The following is a 22,852-nucleotide window of genomic DNA, read 5'->3' as shown; positions in this document are numbered from 1 at the left end:
TTTGACTGTCTGGATTCAGAATTGGTTGGCTGGCAGAAGGCAGAGGTTGGTTGTAGATGGAAAGTATTCTGCCTGGAGATCAATGGTGAGTGGAGTCCCACAGGGCTCTGTTCTTGGGCCTCTGCTCCTTGTAGTTTGTTTAAGTGACATGGATGAGGAGGTTGATGGGTGGGTTAGTAAATTTGCAGATGACACAAAGGTTAGAGGTGCCATTGATAGTACCGAGGGCTATTGCAGGCTGCAGTGCAACATAGACAGGATGCAGAGCTGGGCTGAGAAATGGCAGATGGAATTCAACCTGGATAAATGCGAAGTGATACATTTTGGAAGGTCGAATTTGAATGCTGAATATAGGATTAAAGACAGGATTCTTGGCAGTGTGGAGGAACAGAGGAATCTTGGTGTTCACATGCATAGATTCCTCAAGTTGCCACCCAAGTGGATAGGGTTGTTAAGAAATCATATGGTGTTTTGGCTTTCATTAATAGGGGAATGGAGTTTAAGAGTCGGGAGGTTTTGCTACAGCCCTACAAGTCCCTGGTCAGATCACACTTGGAATATTGTGTCCAGTTCTGGTCGCCCCATTATAGAACATAGAACATAGAACATAGAACAATACAGTGCAGAACAGGCCCTTCGGCCCTCGATGTTGCACCGACCTGTGAACTATTCTCAGCTTGTCCCCCTCCACTATCCCAAAATCATCCATATCTGATTTAAATCTCTCTAATGTGGCTGAGTTGACTACATTAGCAGGTGGGGCATTCCACGCCCTTACCACTCTCTGTGTAAAGAACCTGCCTCTGACATCTGTCTTAAATCTATCACCCTTCAATTTGTTGTTATGCCCCCTCGTACATGCCGACATCATCATCCTAGGAAAAAGACTTTCACTGTCTATCCTATCTAATCCTCTGATCATCGTATATATCTCTCTACCAAATCCCCTCTTAGCCTTCTTCTTGCCAATGAGAACAGGTTTATGTCTCTCAGCTTTTCCTCATAAGACCTGCCCTCCACACTAGGCAACATCCTGGTATTATAGGAAGATATGGAGGCTTTGGAGAGGGTGCAAACCTGGAGAGGTTTAATAGGATGTTGCCTGGACTGGAGGGCTTGTCTTATGAAGAGAGGTTGACTAAGCTCAGACTTTTGTCTCTGGAGAGAAGGAGGAAGAGAAGTGACCTGATCGAGGTATACAAGGTAATGAGAGGCATGGATAGAGTCAATAGTCAGAGACCTTTCCCCAGGGCAGGATTGACTAGCACGAGGAGTCATAGTTTTAAGTTATTAGGAGAAAAGTGTAGAGGGGATGTCAGGGAAAGGTACTTTACGCAGAGAGTTGTGAATGCATGGAATGCGTTTCCAGCGGTGGTGATGGAAACAGAGTCATTAGGGACATTTAAGTGACGGCTGGTCATGTACATGGCCAGCAGTGAATTGAGGGATGTGTAGGTTAGGTTGGTCTCCTTCCTATCGGAAAGATGTCGTGAAACTTGAAAGAGTTCAGAAAAGATTTACAAGGATGTTGCCAGGGACAGAGGATTTGAGCAATAGGGAGAGGCTGAACAGGCTGGGGCTGTTTTCCCTGGAGCTGAGGGGTGACCTTACAGAGGTTTACAACATTATGAGGGGCATGGATAGGATAAATAGGCAAGGCCTTTTCCCAAGGGTCAGGGAGTCCAGAACTGGAGGGCATAGGTTTAGGGTGAGAAGGGAAAGATATAAAAGAGACCTACGGGGCAACTTTTTCACACAGAGGGTGGTATGGGTATGGAATGAGCTGCCAGAGAAAGTGGTGGAGGCTAGTACAATTGCAACATTTAAGAGGCATTTGGATGGGTATATGAATAGGAAGGGTTTGGAGAGATATGGGCTGGGTGCTGGCAGGTGGGACTAGATTGGGTTGGGATATCTGGTCGGCACGGATGTGTTGGAGCGAAGGGTCTGTTTCCATGCTGTACATCTCTATGACTCTGTGACTCTATTAGGAATCATCCTTGGCACAACATCGAGGGCCAAAGGCCTGTTCTGTGCTGTACTTTTCTATGTTCTATGTTCTGTGTATTACACAATATGTGTGTGTATTGGGGAATTTAACCCAGTATGTATTACACAATGTGCATGTGTTAGGAAATTTAACCCAGTATGTACTATAGAGTGTGTGTGTGTCAGAGAGTTTAACTCCATATTCATTACACAATGTATGTAGGAGAATTAATCCTCTATATATTAACCTCACCTGCACAGTGTATGGAATTCCTGGTTTATAATAATCTTCCACCTTCTCAAATGTGATCTTCATAAATTCACTTTCGACTTCACATGTTGCGCTTGACCAAATTGGGATACCTAGGATTAGATGCAATGTTTTTCAGTGGAGGTTATAAAATTTGGAGATTGAAAGAGAGATTGAAAACGAAGCAATGTGAGGGACAACGTGCTCAGCTATAGAGTTTGTCTCAGACAGAGAGCCACAGACACAGTGAGAGATTCTAAGTTAGTCAGAGAGTAAACCAAATTCCAATAAAGGGAGGGACCGTGACAGAGATATTGTGCCATAGAGAGTGTGATCAAGAAAGACACGGAGAAACAGAGAAGGAAAGACAGGATGGTCATGTGTGGGAGATGACAAACAGTGAGAGATGGACAGATCAAGACAGACACAGAGACACAAAGAGAGAAGGGCCTGTGCCCGAAACGTCGAATCTCCTGTTCCCTGGATGCTGCCTGACCTGCTGTGCTGTTCCAGCAATAAAGTTTCAACAAGAGAGAGAGAGAGTAAGGAACAGAGAAGGAGAGAACAAGAAATTAAGAGAGATACGTTGATAGGCAGAAACAGATGTGCAGACAGAGATAGACAGAGATTGTGAGATTATTGGCACAGTCTTTGATTCTTTGAGACTAAATTTGGACCTGGTCCAATAAACAGTACTGAATACCATCGAGTCAGAGATGTACAGCATGGAAACAGACCCTTTGGTCTACCTCATCTGTGCCAACCAGATATCGCAACCTAATCTAGTCCCATTTGCCAGCACCTGGCCTGTATCCCTCCAAACCCCTTCCTATTCACATACCCATCCAGATGCCTTTTAAATGCTGTAATTGTACCAGGCTTCACCACTTCCTCTGGCAGCTCATTCCATAAACACACCACTCTCTGTGTGAACAAATTGCCCCTTAGGCCCCTTTTAAATATTTCCACTTTCACCCTAAACCTATGCTCTAGTTACGGACACCAACACACCCCTTCCCCCCACCCCCCACCCTGACCCCCCCCCCACCCACGCCACCCCCTCCAGGGAAAAGGCCTTGCCTGTTTATCCTATCCTCATGATTTTATAAACCTCTATAAGGTCACCCCTCAGCCTCCGACGCTCCAGCCTATTCAGCGTCTCCCGATAGCTCAAATCCTCCAATCCTGGCAACATCCTTGTAAATCTTTTCTGAACTCTTTCAAGTTTCATAACATCTTTCCGATAGGAAGGAGACCAGAATTGCACGCAATATTCCAAATGTCAAACCAATGTCCTGTACACCCACCACATGACCTCCCAACTCTTACACTCAATGATCTGACCAACAAAGGAAAACATACAAATGCTTTCTTCATTATCCTCTCGACCTGCGACTCCACTTTCAAGGAGCTATGAACGTGCATTCCATGGTCTCTTTGTTCAGACACTTCCCAGGACCTTACCATTAAGTGTGTAAGTCCTGCCCTGATTTGCCTTTCCAAAATGCAGCACCTCTCATTTATCTAAATTAGACCCCATCTGTCACTCCTCAGCCCATTGGCCCATCTGATCAAGATCCTATGCATTCTGATGTAACCTTCTTCACTGCCCACTACACCCCCAATTTTGGTGTCATCTGCAAACTTACTAACTATACCCCTTATGTTCACATCCAAATCATTTCTATAAATTAGATTAGATTAGATTGGAAACAATCTTACAGTGTGGAAACAGGCCCTTCGGCCCAACAAGTCCACACTGACCCGCCGAAGCGCAACCCACCCATTCCCCTACATTTACCCCTTTACCTAACACTATGGGCAATTTAGCATGGCCAATTCACCTGACCTGCACATCTTTGGACTGTGGGAGGAAACCGGAGCACCTGGAGGAAACCCACGCAGACACGGGGAGAACGTGCAAACTCCACACAGTCAGTTGCCTGAGTCGGAATTGAACCCGGGTCTCTGGCGCCGTGAGGCAGCAGTGCTAACCACTGTGCCACCGTGCTGCCCACAATGATGAAAAGTAGTGGACCCAGCACCATTCCTTGTGGCACACCACTGGTTACAGGCCTCCAGTTTGAAAGGAAACCAGCCACCACCACCCTCTGTGTTTTACCTTTGTGCCAGTTCTGTATCCATTTGATTAGTTCTCCCTGTGTTCCATGAGATCTAACCTTGCTAACCAGTCTATCATGAGGAAACTTGTCGAATGCCTTACTGAAATCCATATAGATCACATCCACTGCTCTGTCCTCATCAATCCTCTATATTACTTCTTCAAAAATATCAATCAAGTTTGTGAGTCAAGATTTCCCACGCACAAAGCATTGACTATCCCTAATCAGTCCTTGCCTTTCCAAATACATGTACATCCTGCCCCTCAGGATTTCCTCCAACAACTTAGTGGGCAGCAAGGTGGCAGAGTAGTTAGCACTGCTGCTTCACAGCGCCAGAGACCTGGGTTCAATTCCCACCTCAGGCAATTGTCTGTGTGGAGTTTGCACATTCTCCCCGTGTCTGCATGGGCTTCCTCCAGGTGCTCTGGTTTCCTCCCACAGTTAGGTGAATTGGCCGTGCTAAATTGCCCATAGTGTTTGGTAAAGGGATAAATGTAGGGGAATGGGTCAGTGTGGACTTGTTGGGCCAAAGGGCCTGTTTCCACACGGTAAATAATCTAATCTAAACTTGCCCACCACCAACATCAAGCTCATTAGTCTATCGTTCCCTGGCTTTTCCTTCCCACCTTCCTTAAACAGTGGCACCACGTTAGCCAACCTCCAGTCTTCTGGCACCTCATTTCTGACTATCGATGATACAAATATCTCAGCAAGAGGCCCAGCAATCACTTCCCAGTTTCCCACAGAGTTCTAGGGTACAACTGATCAGGTACTGGGGATTTATCCACCTTTATGTATTTTAAGACATCCAGCACTTCCTCCTCTGTAATATGGACATTTTGCAAGGTGTCACCATCTATTTCCTCACACTCTTCCATGTCCTTGTCCACTGATGCAACTACTCATTTAATATCTCCTCCATCTCCTGCAGTTCCACACAAAGGCTGCCTTGCTGATCTTTGTGGGGCCCTATTCTCTCCCTCGTTACCTTTTTGTCCTTAATGTATTTGTAAAAACCTTTGGATTCTTCTTTACTCTATTTGCTAAAGCTATCTCCCTTTTCGCCCTCCTGATTTTCCTCTTAAGTATACTCCTACTGCTTTTGTACTCTTCTAAGGATTCACTCGATCTATCCTGTCTGTACCTGACTGTGCTTTTTTTTTCTTGACTAAAACCTCAATTTCTCCAGTCATCCAGCCTTCCTTACACATATCAGCCTTTCCTTTCACCTGAACAGGAATATACTGTCTCTGAACTCTTGTCATCTCATTTCTGAAGGCTGCCTATTTTTCAGCCATCCTTTTAGCTGTGAACATCTGCCCCAAATCAACATTTTGAAGTTCTTGGCTAATACCGTCAAAACTAGCCTTCCTCCAATTTAGAATTCCAACTTTTAGATCTCTGTCTCTCTCTCTCTCTCTCCTGCACTGTCCTCACCATGTGCTCCCTTTGTCTGCCCTTCTCCCTGTTAAACTGCTGTTGTTTTGACTTTTTTTTTCCAAAGTTCCAAAACAATGCAACAGCATATAAAACAGTAATTGTTGCTGCTGGAATTTGAGGAAATCACCTCCAACACCTAAAATACCTCAAAAAAAGGAGCAGCTCTTACAGCCAGAAATTTTTCCCGTCCTCATCTTGGATTTTGTCATTTACATAAATGATTTGGATGCGAGCTTAACAGGTACAGTTAGTAAGTTTGCAGATGACACCAAAATTGGAGGTGTAGTGGACAGCGAAGAGGGTTGCCTCAGATTACAACAGGATCTTGGCCAGATGGGCCAATGGGCTGAGAAGTGGCAGATGGAGTTTAATTCAGATAAAGGCGAGGTGCTGCATTTTGGGAAAGCAAATCTTAGCAGGACTTATACACTTAATGGTAAGGTCCCAGGGAGTTCTGCTGAACAAAGAGACCTTGGAGTGCAGATTCATAGCTCCTTGAAAGTGGAGTCGCAAGTAGATACGATAGTGAAGAAGGCGTTTGGTATGCTTTCCTTTATTGGTCAGAGTACCGAGTACAGGAGTTGGGAGGTCATGTTGCGGCTGTACAGGACATTGGTTAGGCCACTGTTGGAAGACAGTTCTAGTCCAGGATTCTCTCAAGGTAAACTTGCAGGTTGAGTCAGTAGTTAGGAAGACAAGTACAATGATGGCATTTATTTTGAGAGGGTTTGAATATATCTGAGGCTGTAAAATGCTCTGGTCAGACCACATTTGGAGTATTGTGTGCAGTTTTGGGCCTAATATCTCAGGAAGGATGTACTGGCCCTGAACAGGTCCAGAGGAGGTTCACAAGAATGGTTTCAGGAATGAAAAGCTTAACATATGAGTAACATTTGAGGACTCTGGATCTATACTCAATGGAGTTTAGAAGGATGAAACATACATTATATTGAATGGCTTGGACAGAGTAGATGTTGGGGAGCTGTTTTCATCTGTAGGAGAGACTATAGCCCGAGGGTTATAGCCTTAGAGTAAAGGGAAGACGTTTTTGAATGGAGATAAGGAGAAACTTCTTCAGCCAGAGAGTGGGGAATCTATGGAGTTCATTGCCACAGAAGGCTGTGGAGGCCAGGTCATTGAATGTATTAAAGACTGAGGTAGAGAGGTGCTTGAGTATCAAGGGGATCAAGGGTTACGGGGAGAAAGTGGGAGAATGAGGTTGAGAAACCTATCAGCCATGATTGAGTGGTGGAGCAGACTTGATGGCCTAATCCCTGCTCCTATGTCTTATGGTCTTATGATTTGTCTTTAGTAAACCCATAGAAGTTTACTCTAGTCATAAAAAAGCTCTTCTGAATGCATTGTTAAGACATCTTAAGTATTAAATTCCAGCAATTTACCAATTATTGATATATCAGGTTAACAGGTCAGTTATTCTCAGGTTTCCCTCTCTACTGCCTTCTTGACCAAACATTGAACATTTGCCAACTTCCAATTTTAGAGATCATGCCCAAATCAGAGAAATCCTAGCCAGCACATCTACTGTCCTTGTGCCTACTTCTTTTCAAACTCTGTGCTGGAGTTTATCCAACAAATTAGGTAAAGTCAACATGGTTTGACAAAAGTGTGATCCTGTTTATCATAAGGATGTAACTAGTCGCAGCATAGGACCACGAATAGGCCATTCAGCCTATTCAGCCTGTTCCATCATTAAAACAGGTCACAGTGAAGCATTCATCTCAAACCTATTTCCCCCACCATCTCCATGAACCCGATTAGTCTTCAGAAACAAACTGACAAATTATTGAGTTTTACATAGAACATAGAACATAGAAGAATACAGCGCAGTACAGGCCCTTCGGCCCTCGATGTTGCGCCGATCCAAGCCCACCTAACCTACACTAGCCCACTATCCTCCATATGCCTATCCAATGCCCACTTAAATGCCCATAATGAGGGAGAGTCCACCACTGCTACTGGCAGGGCATTCCATGAACTCACGACTCGCTGAGTAAAGAACCGACCCCTAACATCTGTCCTATACCTACCACCCCTTAATTTAAAGCTATGCCCCCTTGTAATAGCTGACTCCATATGTGGAAAAAGATTCTCACTGTCAACCCTATCTAAACCCCTAATCATCTTGTACACCTCTATCAAGTCACCCCTAAACCTTCTTTTCTCCAATGAAAACAGCCCCAAGTGCCTCAGCCTTTCCTCATATGATCTTCCTACCATACCAGGCAACATCCTGGTAAACCTCCTCTGCACCCGTTCCAGTGCCTCCACATCCTTCCTATAGTATGGCGACTAAAACTGCGCACAATACTCCAGATGTGGCCGCACCAGAGTCTTATACAACTGCAACATGATCTCAGGACTCCGGAACTCAATTCCTCTACCAATAAAAGCCAGTACGCCATATGCCTTCTTCACCGCACTATTTACCTGGGTGGCAACTTTCAAAGTTGACAACCTTCTGGGGTAGAAAGTCCCACAGTTTCATTCCCTCTGGATGAAATCATTACCCCCCAAATGAAATCATTCCACCTCATCTCAGATAAAATGGCCAGCCAGTCCCTACACCCTCCCGATCTCTGTATGGTCCTCCAGTCCCTCCTCCTCTCCCAGCATCTGTTACTTCCTCCGGCCCTTACAACCCTCCCTATCTCTGTACAGTCGTCCAGTCCCTACACTCTTCCCAACATCTGTTACCTCCTCCAGCCCTTGCACCCTTCCCTGTGTCTATAACCTCCTCCAGCCCCTACTTCTCTCCCTATCTCTGCAACTTCCTTCAGCCTCTAAACTCCCTCCCTATGTCTGTAACCTCCTCCAGCTCCAACTCCCCTCCCTATCTCTATAACCACCTCCAGCCCCTACACCCCCTCCCTATCTCTGTAACCCCCACCAGCCCCTACACCCCCTCCCTATCTCTATAACCTCTTCCAGCCCCTACACCCCCTCCCTATCTCTGTAACCTCCACCAGCCCCTGCACCCCCTCCCTATCTCTGTAACCTCCTCCAGCCTCTACACCCTCCTATTATCTGTATCCTCCTCCAGCCCCTACACCCCTTCATCTTTCTGTAAACTCTTCCAGCCCCTACACCCCCTCCCTATCTCTGTAACCTCCTCCAGCCCCTTCACCCTCCCTAGCTCTGTAACTTCCTCCAGCCCCTTCACTCCCTCCTTATCTCTGTAACCTCCTCCAGCCCCTACACCGCTCCCTATCTATGTAACCTCCTCTGTTCCCCTACAATCCTCCGTCTCTCTGTAATCTCCTCCAGCCCCAATACCCCTCCGTCTCTCTGTAACCCTTCCAGCCCCTACATTACTCCCTATCTCTGTAACCTCCTACATTCCCCTACATCCCTCCCTCACTCTGTAACCCCCTCTAGTCCCTAACCCCTCACTATCTCTGTAACCACCTCAAGCCCCTACAACCTTAGTCATCCCTGTAATCTTGTTTTTCTTTCATTCATTCACAGGATGAGGGCATTCCTGGCTAGGCCAGCTTTTATTTCCCCTCCCTAATTGCCCAGAGAGCAGTTAAGAGTCATCCACATAGCTGTGGGTCCAGCATCATATGTAGCTCAGACCAGGTCAGGATTGCAGTTTCCTTCTCCAGGGGAAATCAGTGAACCAGATGGATCATGATCTGACCACTCACAACGGTCAGTAGAAGCTTAATGTTTTAAATATTGAATTCAGATTTCATGATTCAAACCGAGGTGCCTGGAACATTCTCTGGGTGTTTGGATTAACAGTTCAGTGATAATACCATTCGGCTATCAACTCCTTGAGCCCCTCTATTCCTCTCTATCTCTGGAGCTTCCTCCAGCCCCTTCACTCTTCCCATTCTCCATAAGCTTCTCCACGTGCTATAGCTCACCTTATCTCTGAGGAAGGGTCAAACTGGACTTCAAACATTAACTCTGTTTCTCTCTCCCATGCTGCTGCAGTGTTGCTACGTTTCCCCAACACTTTCTGTTTGTATTTCAAGTTTCCAGAGTATACAGCTATTACAAGCACAGTTCAAATCAAGATCATGAGTTAATGTAGCAGTATTGGTCATTAGTGTAGGAGCGCTTGTAGGTAGTGTTGGAGAGTCAGTAGTTAGTGTTGGAGACTCAGTAGTTAGTGTGAGAGAGTCAGTCGTCAATGTTGGAGAATCAGTAGTGTGTGAGGGAGAATCAGTAGTCAGTGTAGGACTATCAGTAGTTAGTGCAAGATTATTAGCAGCTAGTGTGTGATAGTCTCTGACGCAAGTGCAGATGTATTAATAGTTAACGTAGGAGTATTAGTAGCCACTGAAGGAGAATCAATAGTTCACGTTGGTGAATCAGTAATTAGTTAAGACTATTAGTAGCTAGTATTGGACAGGTGTATTGGTAGCTAATGCAGAAGGATCAGTGACTAGAGCAATATGATTAATGTAGGAGTAGCAGTCATTAATGCAGGATATTCGGTGGTTATTGTCAGACTATCAAAAGTTAATAAGAACTGTCAGTAATTAGAGTCGGAGAATTGTCAGATGGTATATGAGAGTTAGGAGATAGTGTAGAAATGTGAGCAGCTCATTTGGGAGGATCCATAGCAAGGGCAGGTGTATTAACAGATCATGTCAGAAAATCTTTAGTCAATGCAGGAATATCAGTAATTTAGGAGTATTAGTAACTAATTAGGGGTCAGTGGGGGAGTGTCAGTGGTCAGTGTGGGTGTGTAAGGGGACAGTGTGGGGGTGTCAGGAGACAGTGCAGGCATGTCAGGGGACAGTGCGGGAGTGTCAGGGGACAGTGCAGTGTGTCAGGGGAGAGTGCACGCGTATCAGGGGACAGTGCACGCGTGTCAGGGGACAGTGCACGTGTGTCAGGGGACAGTGCGGGAGTGTCAGGGGACAGTGCAGTGTGTCGGGGACAGTGCACGCGTGTCAGGGGACAGTGCAGGCATGTCAGGGGACAGTGCGGGAGTGTCAGGGGACAGTGCGGGAGTGTCAGGGGACAGTGTGGGAGTGTCAGGGGACAGTGCAGTGTGTCAGGGGACAGTGCACGCGTGTCAGGGGACAGTGCAGGCATGTCAGGGGACAGTGCGGGAGTGTCAGGGGACAGTGCGGGAGTGTCAGGGGACAGTGTGGGAGTGTCAGGGGACAGTGCGCGTGTGTCAGGGGACAGTGCACGCGTGTCAGGGGACAGTGCGGTAGTGTCAGGGGACAGTGTGGGAGTGTCAGGGGACAGTGCAGTGTGTCAGGGGACAGTGCACGCGTGTCAGGGGACAGTGCAGGCATGTCAGGGGACAGTGCGGGAGTGTCAGGGGACAGTGCAGTGTGTCAGGGGACAGTGCACGTGTGTCAGGGGACAGTGCAGTGTGTCAGGGGACAGTGCAGGAGTGTCAGGGGACAGTGCAGGCGTGTCAGGGGACAGTGTGGGAGTGTCAGGGGACAGTGCACGCGTGTCAGGGGACAGTGCAGGCATGTCAGGGGACAGTGCAGGCGAGTCAGGGGACAGTGCAGGCGTGTCAGGGGACAGTGCAGGCATGTCAGGGGACAGTGCACGCGTGTGTCAGGGGACAGTGCAGGCGTGTCAGGGGACAGTGCTTGCGTGTCAGGGGACAGTGCGCGTGTGTCAGGGGACAGTGCAGGCATGTCAGGGGACAGTGCACGTGTGTCAGGGGACAGTGCGCGCGTGTCAGGGGACAGTGCACGTGTGTCAGGGGACAGTGCAGGCATGTCAGGGGACAGTGCACGTGTGTCAGGGGACAGTGTGGGAGTGTCAGGGGACAGTGCAGGCATGTCAGGGGACAGTGCACGTGTGTCAGGGGACAGTGCACGTGTGTCAGGGGACAGTGCAGGCGTGTCAGGGGACAGTGCATGTGTGTCAGGGGACAGTGCACGTGTGTCAGGGGACAGTGCAGTGTGTCAGGGGACAGTGCACGTGTGTCAGGGGACAGTGCAGGCGTGTCAGGGGACAGTGCAGGCGTGTCAGGGGACAGTGCACGTGTGTCAGGGGACAGTGCAGGCGTGTCAGGGGACAGTGCAGGCGTGTCAGGAGACAGTGCGGGTGTGTCAGGGGACAGTGCAGGTGTGTTAGGGGACAGTGCACGTGTGTCAGGGGACAGTGCGCGCGTGTCAGGGGACAGTGCACGTGTGACAGGGGACAGTGCACGTGTGTCAGGGGACAGTGCAGGCATGTCAGGGGACAGTGCACGTGTGTCAGGGGACAGTGCACGTGTGTCAGGGGACAGTGCACGTGTGTCAGGGGACAGTGCAGGCATGTCAGGGGACAGTGCAGTGTGTCAGGGGACAGTGCACGCGTGTGTCAGGGGACAGTGCAGGCGTGTCAGGGGACAGTGCATGCGTGTCAGGGGACAGTGCGCGTGTGTCAGGGGACAGTGCAGGCGTGTCAGGGGACAGTGCACGTGTGTCAGGGGACAGTGCGCGCGTGTCAGGGGACAGTGCACGTGTGTCAGGGGACAGTGCAGGCATGTCAGGGGACAGTGCACGTGTGTCAGGGGACAGTGCACGTGTGTCAGGGGACAGTGCAGGCGTGTCAGGGGACAGTGCACGTGTGTCAGGGGACAGTGCACGTGTGTCAGGGGACAGTGCAGTGTGTCAGGGGACAGTGCACGTGTGTCAGGGGACAGTGCAGGCGTGTCAGGGGACAGTGCAGGCGTGTCAGGGGACAGTGCACGTGTGTCAGGGGACAGTGCACGCGTGTCAGGGGACAGTACAGGCGTGTCAGGAGACAGTGCGGGTGTGTCAGGGGACAGTGCAGGTGTGTCAGGGGACAGTGCACGTGTGTCAGGGGACAGTGCGCGCGTGTCAGGGGACAGTGCACGTGTGTCAGGGGACAGTGCACGTGTGTCAGGGGACAGTGCACGTGTGTCAGGGGACAGTGCAGGCGTGTCAGGGGACAGTGCACGTGTGTCAGGGGACAGTGCACGTGTGTCAGGGGACAGTGCAGTGTGTCAGGGGACAGTGCACGTGTGTCAGGGGACAGTGCAGGCGTGTCAGGGGACAGTGCACGTGTGTCAGGGGACAGTGCACGTGTGTCAGGGGACAGTGCAGTGTGTCAGGGGACAGTGCACGTGTGTCAGGGGACAGAGCAGGCGTGTCAGTGGACAGTGCACGTGTGTCAGGGGACAGTGCAGGCGTGTCAGGGGACAGTGCAGGCGTGTCAGGGGACAGTGCACGTGTGTCAGGGGACAGTGCACGTGTGTCAGAGGACAGTGCAGGCGTGTCAGGGGACAGTGCAGGCGTGTCAGGGGACAGTGCACGTGTGTCAGGGGACAGTGCAGTGTGTCAGGGGACAGTGCACGTGTGTCAGGGGACAATGCAGGCGTGTCAGGGGACAGTGCAGGCATGTCAGGGGACAGTGCCGGCGTGTCAGGGGACAGTGCACGTGTGTCAGGGGACAGTGCAGGCGTGTCAGGGGACAGTGCACGTGTGTCAGGGGACAGTGCAGTGTGTCAAGGGACAGTGCACGTGTGTCAGGGGACAGTGCAGTGTGTCAGGGGACAGTGCAGGCGTGTCAGGGGACAGTGCAGGCATGTCTGGGGACAGTGCAGGCGTGTCAGGGGACAGTGCACGTGTGTCAGGGGACAGTGCAGGCGTGTCAGGGGACAGTGCATGTGTGTCAGGGGACAGTGCACGTGTGTCAGGGGACAGTGCAGGCGTGTCAGGGGACAGTGCACGTGTGTCAGGGGACAGTGCACGTGTGTCAGGGGACAGTGCAGTGTGTCAGGGGACAGTGCACGTGTGTCAGGGCACAGTGCAGGCGTGTCAGGGGACAGTGCACGTGTGTCAGGGGACAGTGCAGGTGTGTCAGGGGACAGTGCACGTGTGTCAGGGGACAGTGCACGTGTGTCAGGGGACAGTGCAGGCGTGTCAGGGGACAGTGCACGTGTGTCAGGAGACAGTGCAGTGTGTCAGGGGACAGTGCATGTGTGTCAGGGGACAGTGCACGTGTGTCAGGGGACAGTGCAGGCGTGTCAGGGGACAGTGCACGTGTGTCAGGGGACAGTGCACGTGTGTCAGGGGACAGTGCAGGCATGTCAGGGGACAGTGCAGTGTGTCAGGGGACAGTGCACGCGTGTGTCAGGGGACAGTGCAGGCGTGTCAGGGGACAGTGCATGCGTGTCAGGGGACAGTGCGCGTGTGTCAGGGGACAGTGCAGGCGTGTCAGGGGACAGTGCACGTGTGTCAGGGGACAGTGCGCGCGTGTCAGGGGACAGTGCACGTGTGTCAGGGGACAGTGCAGGCATGTCAGGGGACAGTGCACGTGTGTCAGGGGACAGTGCACGTGTGTCAGGGGACAGTGCAGGCGTGTCAGGGGACAGTGCACGTGTGTCAGGGGACAGTGCACGTGTGTCAGGGGACAGTGCAGTGTGTCAGGGGACAGTGCACGTGTGTCAGGGGACAGTGCAGGCGTGTCAGGGGACAGTGCAGGCGTGTCAGGGGACAGTGCACGTGTGTCAGGGGACAGTGCACGCGTGTCAGGGGACAGTACAGGCGTGTCAGGAGACAGTGCGGGTGTGTCAGGGGACAGTGCAGGTGTGTCAGGGAACAGTGCACGTGTGTCAGGGGACAGTGCGCGCGTGTCAGGGGACAGTGCACGTGTGTCAGGGGACAGTGCACGTGTGTCAGGGGACAGTGCACGTGTGTCAGGGGACAGTGCAGGCGTGTCAGGGGACAGTGCACGTGTGTCAGGGGACAGTGCAGTGTGTCAGGGGACAGTGCACGTGTGTCAGGGGACAGTGCAGGCGTGTCAGGGGACAGTGCACGTGTGTCAGGGGACAGTGCACGTGTGTCAGGGGACAGTGCAGTGTGTCAGGGGACAGTGCACGTGTGTCAGGGGACAGTGCAGGCGTGTCAGTGGACAGTGCACGTGTGTCAGGGGACAGTGCAGGCGTGTCAGGGGACAGTGCAGGCGTGTCAGGGGACAGTGCACGTGTGTCAGGGGACAGTGCACGTGTGTCAGAGGACAGTGCAGGCGTGTCAGGGGACAGTGCAGGCGTGTCAGGGGACAGTGCACGTGTGTCAGGGGACAGTGCAGTGTGTCAGGGGACAGTGCACGTGTGTCAGGGGACAGTGCAGGCGTGTCAGGGGACAGTGCAGGCATGTCAGGGGACAGTGCAGGCGTGTCAGGGGACAGTGCACGTGTGTCAGGGGACAGTGCAGGCGTGTCAGGGGACAGTGCACATGTGTCAGGGGACAGTGCAGTGTGTCAAGGGACAGTGCACGTGTGTCAGGGGACAGTGCAGTGTGTCAGGGGACAGTGCAGGCGTGTCAGGGGACAGTGCAGGCATGTCAGGGGACAGTGCAGGCGTGTCAGGGGACAGTGCACGTGTGTCAGGGGACAGTGCAGGCGTGTCAGGGGACAGTGCATGTGTGTCAGGGGACAGTGCACGTGTGTCAGGGGACAGTGCAGGCGTGTCAGGGGACAGTGCACGTGTGTCAGGGGACAGTGCACGTGTGTCAGGGGACAGTGCAGTGTGTCAGGGGACAGTGCACGTGTGTCAGGGGACAGTGCAGGCGTGTCAGGGGACAGTGCACGTGTGTCAGGGGACAGTGCAGGCGTGTCAGGGGACAGTGCACGTGTGTCAGGGGACAGTGCACGTGTGTCAGGGGACAGTGCAGGCGTGTCAGGGGACAGTGCACGTGTGTCAGGAGACAGTGCACGTGTGTCAGGGGACAGTGCAGTGTGTCAGGGGACAGTGCACGTGTGTCGGGGACAGTGCAGGTGTGTCAGGGGACAGTGCACGTGTGTCAGGGGACAGTGCACGTGTGTCAGGGGACAGTGCAGTGTGTCAGGGGACAGTGCACGTGTGTCAGGGGACAGTGCAGGCGTGTCAGGGGACAGTGCACGTGTGTCAGGGGACAGTGCAGGCGTGTCAGGGGACAGTGCAGGCGTGTCAGGGGACAGTGTGGGAGTGTCAGGGGACAATGCACGCGTGTCAGCGGACAGTGCAGGCATGTCAGAGGACAGTGCAGGCGTGTCAGGGGACAGTGCAGGCGTGTGTCAGGGGACAGTGCAGGCGTGTCAGTGGACAGTGCACGTGTGTCAGGGGACAGTGCAGGCGTGTCAGGGGACAGTGTGGGAGTGTCAGGGGACAATGCACGGGTGTCAGGGGACAGTGCAGGCATGTCAGGGGACAGTGCAGTGTGTCAGGGGACAGTGCACGCGTGTGTCAGGGGACAGTGCAGGCGTGTCAGGGGACAGTGCACGTGTGTCAGGGGACAGTGCACGTGTGTCAGGGGACAGTGCACGTGTGTCAGGGGACAGTGCAGGCGTGTCAGGGGACAGTGCACGTGTGTCAGGGGACAGTGCACGTGTGTCAGGGGACAGTGCAGTGTGTCAGGGGACAGTGCACGTGTGTCAGGGGACAGTGCAGGCGTGTCAGGGGACAGTGCACGTGTGTCAGGGGACAGTGCACGTGTGTCAGGGGACAGTGCAGTGTGTCAGGGGACAGTGCACGTGTGTCAGGGGACAGAGCAGGCGTGTCAGTGGACAGTGCACGTGTGTCAGGGGACAGTGCAGGCGTGTCAGGGGACAGTGCAGGCGTGTCAGGGGACAGTGCACGTGTGTCAGGGGACAGTGCACGTGTGTCAGAGGACAGTGCAGGCGTGTCAGGGGACAGTGCAGGCGTGTCAGGGGACAGTGCACGTGTGTCAGGGGACAGTGCAGTGTGTCAGGGGACAGTGCACGTGTGTCAGGGGACAGTGCAGGCGTGTCAGGGGACAGTGCAGGCATGTCAGGGGACAGTGCCGGCGTGTCAGGGGACAGTGCACGTGTGTCAGGGGACAGTGCAGGCGTGTCAGGGGACAGTGCACGTGTGTCAGGGGACAGTGCAGTGTGTCAAGGGACAGTGCACGTGTGTCAGGGGACAGTGCAGTGTGTCAGGGGACAGTGCAGGCGTGTCAGGGGACAGTGCAGGCATGTCTGGGGACAGTGCAGGCGTGTCAGGGGACAGTGCACGTGTGTCAGGGGACAGTGCATGCGTGTCAGGGGACAGTGCATGTGTGTCAGGGGACAGTGCACGTGTGTCAGGGGACAGTGCAGGCGTGTCAGGGGACAGTGCACGTGTGTCAGGGGACAGTGCACGTGTGTCAGGGGACAGTGCAGTGTGTCAGGGGACAGTGCACGTGTGTCAGGGCACAGTGCAGGCGTGTCAGGGGACAGTGCACGTGTGTCAGGGGACAGTGCACGTGTGTCAGGGGACAGTGCACGTGTGTCAGGGGACAGTGCACGTGTGTCAGGGGACAGTGCAGGCGTGTCAGGGGACAGTGCACGTGTGTCAGGAGACAGTGCAGTGTGTCAGGGGACAGTGCATGTGTGTCAGGGGACAGTGCACGTGTGTCAGGGGACAGTGCAGGCGTGTCAGGGGACAGTGCACGTGTGTCAGGGGACAGTGCACGTGTGTCAGGGGACAGTGCAGGCATGTCAGGGGACAGTGCAGTGTGTCAGGGGACAGTGCACGCGTGTGTCAGGGGACAGTGCAGGCGTGTCAGGGGACAGTGCATGCGTGTCAGGGGACAGTGCGCGTGTGTCAGGGGACAGTGCAGGCGTGTCAGGGGACAGTGCACGTGTGTCAGGGGACAGTGCGCGCGTGTCAGGGGACAGTGCACGTGTGTCAGGGGACAGTGCAGGCATGTCAGGGGACAGTGCACGTGTGTCAGGGGACAGTGCACGTGTGTCAGGGGACAGTGCAGGCGTGTCAGGGGACAGTGCACGTGTGTCAGGGGACAGTGCACGTGTGTCAGGGGACAGTGCAGTGTGTCAGGGGACAGTGCACGTGTGTCAGGGGACAGTGCAGGCGTGTCAGGGGACAGTGCAGGCGTGTCAGGGGACAGTGCACGTGTGTCAGGGGACAGTGCACGCGTGTCAGGGGACAGTACAGGCGTGTCAGGAGACAGTGCGGGTGTGTCAGGGGACAGTGCAGGTGTGTCAGGGAACAGTGCACGTGTGTCAGGGGACAGTGCGCGCGTGTCAGGGGACAGTGCACGTGTGTCAGGGGACAGTGCACGTGTGTCAGGGGACAGTGCACGTGTGTCAGGGGACAGTGCAGGCGTGTCAGGGGACAGTGCACGTGTGTCAGGGGACAGTGCAGTGTGTCAGGGGACAGTGCACGTGTGTCAGGGGACAGTGCAGGCGTGTCAGGGGACAGTGCACGTGTGTCAGGGGACAGTGCACGTGTGTCAGGGGACAGTGCAGTGTGTCAGGGGACAGTGCACGTGTGTCAGGGGACAGTGCAGGCGTGTCAGTGGACAGTGCACGTGTGTCAGGGGACAGTGCAGGCGTGTCAGGGGACAGTGCAGGCGTGTCAGGGGACAGTGCACGTGTGTCAGGGGACAGTGCACGTGTGTCAGAGGACAGTGCAGGCGTGTCAGGGGACAGTGCAGGCGTGTCAGGGGACAGTGCACGTGTGTCAGGGGACAGTGCAGTGTGTCAGGGGACAGTGCACGTGTGTCAGGGGACAGTGCAGGCGTGTCAGGGGACAGTGCAGGCATGTCAGGGGACAGTGCAGGCGTGTCAGGGGACAGTGCACGTGTGTCAGGGGACAGTGCAGGCGTGTCAGGGGACAGTGCACATGTGTCAGGGGACAGTGCAGTGTGTCAAGGGACAGTGCACGTGTGTCAGGGGACAGTGCAGTGTGTCAGGGGACAGTGCAGGCGTGTCAGGGGACAGTGCAGGCATGTCAGGGGACAGTGCAGGCGTGTCAGGGGACAGTGCACGTGTGTCAGGGGACAGTGCAGGCGTGTCAGGGGACAGTGCATGTGTGTCAGGGGACAGTGCACGTGTGTCAGGGGACAGTGCAGGCGTGTCAGGGGACAGTGCACGTGTGTCAGGGGACAGTGCACGTGTGTCAGGGGACAGTGCAGTGTGTCAGGGGACAGTGCACGTGTGTCAGGGGACAGTGCAGGCGTGTCAGGGGACAGTGCACGTGTGTCAGGGGACAGTGCAGGCGTGTCAGGGGACAGTGCACGTGTGTCAGGGGACAGTGCACGTGTGTCAGGGGACAGTGCAGGCGTGTCAGGGGACAGTGCACGTGTGTCAGGAGACAGTGCACGTGTGTCAGGGGACAGTGCAGTGTGTCAGGGGACAGTGCACGTGTGTCGGGGACAGTGCAGGTGTGTCAGGGGACAGTGCACGTGTGTCAGGGGACAGTGCACGTGTGTCAGGGGACAGTGCAGTGTGTCAGGGGACAGTGCACGTGTGTCAGGGGACAGTGCAGGCGTGTCAGGGGACAGTGCACGTGTGTCAGGGGACAGTGCAGGCGTGTCAGGGGACAGTGCAGGCGTGTCAGGGGACAGTGTGGGAGTGTCAGGGGACAATGCACGCGTGTCAGCGGACAGTGCAGGCATGTCAGAGGACAGTGCAGGCGTGTCAGGGGACAGTGCAGGCGTGTGTCAGGGGACAGTGCAGGCGTGTCAGTGGACAGTGCACGTGTGTCAGGGGACAGTGCAGGCGTGTCAGGGGACAGTGTGGGAGTGTCAGGGGACAATGCACGGGTGTCAGGGGACAGTGCAGGCATGTCAGGGGACAGTGCAGTGTGTCAGGGGACAGTGCACGCGTGTGTCAGGGGACAGTGCAGGCGTGTCAGGGGACAGTGCACGTGTGTCAGGGGACAGTGCAGGAGTGTCAGGGGACAGTGCAGTGTGTCAGGGGACAGTGCACGCGTGTGTCAGGGGACAGTGCAGGCATGTCAGGGGACAGTGCATGCGTGTCAGGGGACAGTGCGCGTGTGTCAGGGGACAGTGCAGGCGTGTCAGGGGACAGTGCACGTGTGTCAGGGGACAGTGCGCGCGTGTCAGGGGACAGTGCACGTGTGTCAGGGGACAGTGCAGGCATGTCAGGGGACAGTGCACGTGTGTCAGGGGACAGTGCACGTGTGTCAGGGGACAGTGCAGGCGTGTCAGGGGACAGTGCACGTGTGTCAGGGGACAGTGCACGTGTGTCAGGGGACAGTGCAGTGTGTCAGGGGACAGTGCACGTGTGTCAGGGGACAGTGCAGGCGTGTCAGGGGACAGTGCAGGCGTGTCAGGGGACAGTGCACGTGTGTCAGGGGACAGTGCAGGCGTGTCAGGGGACAGTGCAGGCGTGTCAGGGGACAGTGCGCGTTTGTCAGGGGACAGTGCAGGTGTGTCAGGGGACAGTGCACGTGTGTCAGGGTACAGTGCACGTGTGTCAGGGGACAGTGCAGGCATGTCAGGGGACAGTGCACGTGTGTCAGGGGACAGTGCACGTGTGTCAGGGGACAGTGCAGGCGTGTCAGGGGACAGTGCACGTGTGTCAGGGGCCAGTGCAGTGTGTCAGGGGACAGTGCACGTGTGTCAGGGGACAGTGCAGGTGTGTCAGGGGACAGTGCACGTGTGTCAGGGGACAGTGCAGTGTGTCAGGGGACAGTGCAGGCCTGTCAGGGGACAGTGCACGTGTGTCAGGGGACAGTGCAGGCGTTTCAGGGGACAGTGCACGTGTGTCAGGGGACAGTGCACGTGTGTCAGGGGACAGTGCAGGCGTGTCAGGGGACAGTGCAGGCATGTCAGGGGACAGTGCAGGCGTGTCAGGGGACAGTGCACGTGTGTCAGGGGACAGTGCAGGCGTGTCAGGGGACAGTGCACGTGTGTCAGGGGACAGTGCAGTGTGTCAGGGGACAGTGCACGTGTGTCAGGGGACAGTGCAGTGTGTCAGGGGACAGTGCACGTGTGTCAGGGGACAGTGCAGGCATGTCAGGGGACAGTGCAGGCGTGTCAGGGGACAGTGCAGGTGTGTCAGGGGACAGTGCACGTGTGTCAGGGGACAGTGCAGTGTGTCAGGGGACAGTGCACGTGTGTCAGGGGACAGTGGAGGCGTGTCAGGGGCCAGTGCAGGCATGTCAGGGGACAGTGCAGGCGTGTCAGGGGACAGTGCACGTGTGTCAGGGGACAGTGCACGTGTGTCAGGGGACAGTGCACGTGTGTCAGGGGACAGTGGAGGCGTGTCAGGGGCCAGTGCAGGCATGTCAGGGGACAGTGCAGGCGTGTCAGGGGACAGTGCAGGCGTGTCAGGGGACAGTGCACGTGTGTCAGGGGACAGTGCAGTGTGTCAGGGGACAGTGCACGTGTGTCAGGGGACAGTGGAGGCGTGTCAGGGGCCAGTGCAGGCATGTCAGGGGACAGTGCAGGCGTGTCAGGGGACAGTGCAGGCGTGTCAGGGGACAGTGCACGTGTGTCAGGGGACAGTGCACGTGTGTCAGGGGACAGTGCAGTGTGTCAGGGGACAGTGCACGTGTGTCAGGGGACAGTGCAGGCGTGTCAGGGGACAGTGCAGGCATGTCAGGGGACAGTGCACGTGTGTCAGAGGACAGTGCAGGCGTGTCAGGGGACAGTGCACGTGTGTCAGGGGACAGTGCAGGCGTGTCAGGGGACAGTGCAGGCATGTCAGGGGACAGTGCAGGCGTGTCAGGGGACAGTGCACGTGTGTCAGGGGACAGTGCAGGCGTGTCAGGGGACAGTGCACGTGTGTCAGGGGACAGTGCAGTGTGTCAAGGGACAGTGCACGTGTGTCAGGGGACAGTGCAGTGTGTCAGGGGACAGTGCAGGCGTGTCAGGGGACAGTGCAGGCATGTCAGGGGACAGTGCAGGCGTGTCAGGGGACAGTGCACGTGTGTCAGGGGACAGTGCAGGCGTGTCAGGGGACAGTGCATGTGTGTCAGGGGACAGTGCACGTGTGTCAGGGGACAGTGCAGGCGTGTCAGGAGACAGTGCACGTGTGTCAGGGGACAGTGCACGTGTGTCAGGGGACAGTGCAGTGTGTCAGGGGACAGTGCACGTGTGTCAGGGGACAGTGCAGGCGTGTCAGGGGACAGTGCACGTGTGTCAGGGGACAGTGCAGGCGTGTCAGGGGACAGTGCACGTGTGTCAGGGGACAGTGCACGTGTGTCAGGGGACAGTGCAGGCGTGTCAGGGGACAGTGCACGTGTGTCAGGGGACAGTGCACGTGTGTCAGGGGACAGTGCAGTGTGTCAGGGGACAGTGCACGTGTGTCGGGGACAGTGCAGGCGTGTCAGGGGACAGTGCACGTGTGTCAGGGGACAGTGCACGTGTGTCAGGGGACAGTGCAGTGTGTCAGGGGACAGTGCACGTGTGTCAGGGGACAGTGCAGGCGTGTCAGGGGACAGTGCACGTGTGTCAGGGGACAGTGCAGGCGTGTCAGGGGACAGTGCAGGCGTGTCAGGGGACAGTGTGGGAGTGTCAGGGGACAATGCACGCGTGTCAGCGGAGAGTGCAGGCATGTCAGGGGACAGTGCAGGCGTGTCAGGGGACAGTGCAGGCGTGTGTCAGGGGACAGTGCAGGCGTGTCAGTGGACAGTGCACGTGTGTCAGGGGACAGTGCAGGCGTGTCAGGGGACAGTGTGGGAGTGTCAGGGGACAATGCACGCGTGTCAGGGGACAGTGCAGGCATGTCAGGGGACAGTGCAGTGTGTCAGGGGACAGTGCACGCGTGTGTCAGGGGACAGTGCAGGCGTGTCAGGGGACAGTGCACGTGTGTCAGGGGACAGTGCAGGCGTGTCAGGGGACAGTGCAGTGTGTCAGGGGACAGTGCACGCGTGTGTCAGGGGACAGTGCAGGCATGTCAGGGGACAGTGCATGCGTGTCAGGGGACAGTGCGCGTGTGTCAGGGGACAGTGCAGGCGTGTCAGGGGACAGTGCACGTGTGTCAGGGGACAGTGCGCGCGTGTCAGGGGACAGTGCACGTGTGTCAGGGGACAGTGCAGGCATGTCAGGGGACAGTGCACGTGTGTCAGGGGACAGTGCACGTGTGTCAGGGGACAGTGCAGGCGTGTCAGGGGACAGTGCACGTGTGTCAGGGGACAGTGCACGTGTGTCAGGGGACAGTGCAGTGTGTCAGGGGACAGTGCACGTGTGTCAGGGGACAGTGCAGGCGTGTCAGGGGACAGTGCAGGCGTGTCAGGGGACAGTGCACGTGTGTCAGGGGACAGTGCAGTGTGTCAGGGGACAGTGCACGTGTGTCAGGGGACAGTGCAGGCGTGTCAGGGGACAGTGCAGGCGTGTCA

The 22,852-nt window shown here is 54.9% G+C and overlaps 1 long non-coding RNA gene across 1 annotated transcript in view; it reads right to left on the bottom strand.

Moving 5' to 3' along the window:
* LOC148142290 (uncharacterized) overlaps nt 1-22,852 on the bottom strand; it is a 246,943-nt gene that overhangs the window by 3,013 nt on the left and 221,078 nt on the right. The window contains exon 2 of the long non-coding RNA XR_015752017.1: nt 2,243-2,352. This is a non-coding gene — a long non-coding RNA (uncharacterized LOC148142290). The remainder of the gene's footprint in view (nt 1-2,242; nt 2,353-22,852) is intronic.

This window comes from Chiloscyllium plagiosum, unplaced genomic scaffold, assembly GCF_037043375.1.
Source record: "Chiloscyllium plagiosum isolate Xiang-an unplaced genomic scaffold, Cpla_swu_hap1 HiC_scaffold_29, whole genome shotgun sequence".
NCBI lineage: Eukaryota > Metazoa > Chordata > Chondrichthyes > Orectolobiformes > Hemiscylliidae > Chiloscyllium > Chiloscyllium plagiosum.
The sequence above is the reverse complement of the archived record's forward strand: the minus strand, read 5'-3'. Positions and strand labels throughout refer to the sequence as shown.